Consider the following 5,206-nt stretch of genomic DNA (forward strand, 5'->3'; position numbering starts at 1 on the left):
GGCATAAGTCTGAGGAGAGTGGAGCGGCCTGCAACCACTCTGCGCTGCTTGGGAACAGGGGCTAGGATCCGGCATATCTGCTAGGTCCCAGCCCTGCCTCCCGCTACCTGCCCGCCCACCCCAGAACTGCCCCCCACCCACCCTCCCCCTACCCTGGAACGCCTCCCTCCCGCCTGTTCCCTGCCCTCCAAAGACTCCTGCTGATGCAAGCCTCCCCTTCGAGGCCGGCGTGGAGACTGGATTCAGCCTGCGCTGGGCCAGCTGACACTCGAGGACGTTTGCAACACTCCTGGGCCGGTGCAAGGGACTTGCCCAAGGCGCCTTAGGATTGCACCCTTCGTCACACAATGCGTGCAGGAGCCAGGCAATTCTACTGATGGAATGCGCGTTCCACCAGTGTGCCTATCAGATAGAATTGGGCCATAAGAAAAAATGGTGCATTCACAAGGCAAGCATAAATGAGTGTAGGTGTGCAAGAATTCACAGACCCCATCCAAAAGCATGCTTTGATTTGGTGCCCCTGCCAATGGTTAACTAGTCAATGTGATGCCAAATACAGCATGTGCCCCCAGAGTCTTACCAAGCTCGACTTGCTGGATCTGACTGACTTGGACTTCTGTTCATGATCTGATGTGCCTTCCGACTAGAGGGTAGAGAAATAAAGAAGAAAATTTGAAACATGACTCAGATAAAGTAGTGCTGTAACAAAGCAAACCCTTTACTGCAGCAGTTCTCAAACTGTGGGTCGAGACCTACCAGGTGGAACGCGAGCCAATTTCAGGTGGGACCCCATTCATTTCAATGTGTATTTTATGTTTAATATATTAGATGTGATGCTACCATGATAAGAGACTGCGGGTGCAATCCTAACCTCTTATATCAGTGCTTTCCAGCGTGTGGTCACTCAGCATGTGATCGGTCTGTGGAACTCCTTGCCGCAGGATGTGGTGACGGCATCTGGCCTGGATGCCTTTAAAAGGGGATTGGACAAGTTTCTGGAGGAAAAATCCATTATGGGTTAAAAGCCACAATGTGTATGTGCAACCTCCTGATTTCAGAAATGGGCTACGTCAGAATGCCAATGCAAGGGAGAGCACCAGGATGCAGGTCTCTTGTTATCTGGTGTGCTCCCTGGGGCATTTGCTGGACCGCTGTGAAATGCAGGAAGCTGGACTAGATGGGCCTATGGCCTGATCCAGTGGGGCTGTTCTTATGTTCTTAACTACAATTCCCAGGAAGCCTTGCAGGTCTCTTGTTATCTGGTGTGCTCCCTGGGGCATTTGGTGGGCCGCAGTGAGATACAGGAAGCTGGACTAGATGGGCCTATGGCCTGATCCAGTGGGGCTCTTCTTATGTTCTTATGACATCAGGGCAATGCAGCTCTGAGGTAAGGGAGCAAACATTCCCTTACTTTGAGGAGGCCTCAGTGAGTGACATCCAACTGCAGGATGCAGCACATGTCCCATTGGCACCGCTAGGCCAGTGCTGGAAAGTACTGACATAAGGGGTTACGATTGTGCCCTGCACTTGGGAAAATGCTCCAGATCGGAACAGGCTACTTTGTATATCTTTTTAACAATGATAGTCAATGAGGCTTACTCCTGGGTAAGTGTGGGTGGGACTGCAGCCCTTGGGATGTTTGGGAAATTCTTTTAAAAAGATCAGCAAGTGCTTGGGAGGGTTAGGGTTTTTCTTTATTTTAAATACATTTTTAAACTTATTGTGAACCTTTTCAGTGTTTCTCAAACTGTGGGTTGGGACCCACTAGGTAGGTCGTGAGTCAGTTTCAGGTGGGTGCCCATTCACTTCAATATTTTATTTGTAATATATTAGACTTGATGCTACTATGGTATGTGACTGCATTTGGGGAAATGTTACAGACCAGTACTTTTAACAAGTTACTGTGTATATTCTTTTAACAACAATAGTAAATGGGACTTACTCCTCAGTATGTGTGGGTAGGATTGCAGCCCAGGATCGTTAAAAAATTTTCCTACCTGATGATGTCACTTCCAATTATGACATCACTTCCAGTGGGCCCTGACAGATTCTCATTCTAAAAAGTGGGTCCCAGTGCTAAATGTGTGAGAATCACTTAAGTTTAATTTACTAACTAAGGGCCCAATCCTATCCAGCTTTTCAGTGTTGGTGCTACTGTGCCAATGGGGTGTGCACTGTATCTTATGGTGAGGAGGTACTCACAGAGACCTCCTCAAGGTATGGGAGCATTTGATCCCTTACCTTGGGACTGCATTGAGGCTGAACTGGTGCTGGAAAGTTGGATAGGATTGGGCCCTTAATCAGATTTAATTTGTCGTACGGTGTGTGTGTGTGTGTGTGTGTGTGTGTGTTAAAATTTCCTTGTTCTATGATGCCACTTCCAGCCATGACATCACTTCCAGGTTAATAGTATCACTTCTGGTGGGTCCCAACAGATTGTCATTCTAAAAAGTGGATTCCGGTGCTGAAAGGTTTGATTATCTCTGCTTTACTGGGTCTCCACGACATGCCTTGGGGTTAGACTTGCTCCCCCCCCCCATACCATCTAGAAACATTCCTCATGTTATCTTTTTCAAAAAGCGGAATCAGTTTTAAAGTAGTTGAATAATTGCTTTTGGGAGGTGAATTGGTGATGGAACCACTACTAGCCATTCGGCACTGTGCGCAAACAGCATCAGCTACAGACACCCTGCTGCAAACACTCAGCTTCAATTTCCCCTGTGTTCAGTACTTTAGAGAACTTTGGTCATTTGTAATAAATGCAGTTAGTGGCCTTCTACAGAGGTCCCACCATTAAATTACATGCATTTTTAATGCAATACGTGTGCATATCTGTCTGGGTACATGAGTGCATACAAAGCGTTTATAGCTTTCATGTCACTCATAAGCATGCCCGGATAGATTGGCAAGGCACCAGCGGCATCGCTAGAAGGGCGCAAGCTGCACTGGATGACACGCACAGGGGAGTGACACCCACTACTGGCCAAAAATTATTAAAAACTTTGTATTTTCAAATACCTTCATGTTACATATTATTTGATGCGTACCTTCATGCAGAATGCAATGAAACAAACCACACTGAAATATCTCTCTCCTATCAAAAGTTATAGCCCAAGAAACCAGTGGGGGCAGGGCAATGGCGCATCACCACGCACACCACCTGGGGCATTGGCCCCCCCAACTGCATGGGGGGAGTTCCATCACAGAGATGCGGTGCTGGCCTCCCACAACAGGTGATGCAAATTCTACTGATGGCTCTGAATCGGGGCAACTTATCAATGTGCTATGACTTTCAGTTCCTAGTTCATAACAAAGCAAACCTCTTATTGGTACTCCAGAATGTGCCATGGGGTGACACCCCACTCTCTCCCCCCAACTAATACCATCTAAAACCATTTATTCAATTAAATATCCATTCCTTGCATTATCTTTTTCAAAACATAGGTGGTTGGCAACCTTCAGTCTCGAAAGACTATGGTAGAAGCCTACAGCACCCGGTATTCCCAGGCGGTCTCCCACCCAAGTACTAACCAGGCCTGACCCTGCTTAGCTTCTGAGATCAGGCATGTGCAGGGTAACATGTTCATAGAATCGGTTTTAAAGTAGTGGAGTAACTGCTGCTGGGAGGCAAGTTGGTGATGGAACCAGTTCTAGCCAATTGGCACTATGCACAGCCAGCTTTGGTGGTTGACCACCTGCTCCAAATATGCAAAACCAAAATTTTCATGTGCACAATCCCATGGAGAAATTTCGACGTTTGCATAAACTTCAGCTAGTGGGCTTGTGCAGAGGTCCCACCTTTCAAATTATATATGCTTTAATGCACTCTAAGTGCATACCTATGTGGGCATATAAGGAGTTTAGAACTTTTCATGTCATGCATAAGAATGTACTGATATGGTATTAGGAGGCAACTCATCAACATGATGCGATTCTCAGTATATGCTCCAGAAGTCTTACCTCTGACTCCTGGGACTCATGTGAGGTTTTTTTTGGCTGGGGGCAGAAAAGGAAAGAAGAAAATACAAAATGTGACTTGGAGAAGTTGTCATGACAAAGTAAGCCCTTTACTTGCTCTTCGTGTTCATATTTGCTGCAGATTCGCTATGTCTTTTCCTCTCACAGGTTGAGTATGGCCTCCCCCCCCTGTCTAAACCAGGGGTGGCCAACACGCAGCACACCATGTGACTGCCCCCCAACTGTGGGATGCAGCACATGCCCCACTAGCACAGCTATGCCAGTGCTGGAAAGTTGGTTAGGATTGCGCCCTTATTCTCTGTCTCTGAACACTTGGGAAAAGAGATGGCCTAGACCACCAGTCTCCAAACTGGAGACCACTGCACAATGGGAAAAGCGTCCCAGTGCAAACGGTGCTTACTCTTCCGCTGGGGAGCCATCCTTCCCTGCCACCGATCTACCTCGAACAGTCCAATCTGCTGTACTTGGGGGGGGCGAAGCTCAGTTTGGGGGAGATCGTTGGCAGGGAAGGACAGCTCCCCCATGGAACAGGAAGAGCTGTTCACACGGGGGAGGGAAAAGGCAGGGCTCTGGATCCAGCCTGTGGGACAGGATCTGGAGAGCCTTGGCCCAGTCATTAATATATGCCCCTAGGCAAATTTCTCAGTCTGCTTTCTGCGGAGCCTGATGCTTTTTCTTGCCTGAAGTCTTCTAGAGAAAAAGTTTCAAAGGCAGCACCTGGGTGTTCCTGCTGATGACACCTCTGCTCCTTTGCACCCCTCCCCCATTACACCCTTTGCAACACATAACAAAAGAATATAAGACCTAGAACACAATCCTGAGATTATGCTGGGCCAGGGAGTGTCACAAATGTCTGCGATGACTTCAGAGTTGGGGAGGCTGGCTCAAGGATGTGTGTCAGCCTCCCCACGCTGGAGCAAGCCCCAAGACCGGAGAGCCCCCATGCCCTCATGGGGAGGGCGGAACTGGGGTGTTCCAGGGGAGGGCAGGTGTTCGACAGGCCAGGCTCAGGAGAGGGGTGGGGCTAGGATCCAGCACTTAGGTCAGATCCTACCTCCCCTCCTGGGCAGCCTAGCCTAGCGCCAGGCTGCTCAGATCTGTGCCACCTCTTTAGGAGGCACAGATCTGAGCAGCCCCATTTGGGCCCTTACCACGTTACCTGGGGTAAGGGGAGATGATTCCCCTTGCCCCAGGTTGCACCATAGCCAGCCCCAACCTTGCACTGGAT

At 48.7% G+C, this 5,206-nt stretch overlaps 1 pseudogene; it reads right to left on the reverse strand.

The window, feature by feature from the left end:
* Window positions 1–3,482: 3,482 nt before the first annotated feature.
* Window positions 3,483–3,591, reverse strand: LOC136662054 (5S ribosomal RNA; annotated as a pseudogene).
* Between the last annotated feature and the right edge of the window lie 1,615 nt (window positions 3,592–5,206).

This window comes from Tiliqua scincoides, chromosome 10, assembly GCF_035046505.1.
Source record: "Tiliqua scincoides isolate rTilSci1 chromosome 10, rTilSci1.hap2, whole genome shotgun sequence".
Lineage (NCBI taxonomy): Eukaryota > Metazoa > Chordata > Lepidosauria > Squamata > Scincidae > Tiliqua > Tiliqua scincoides.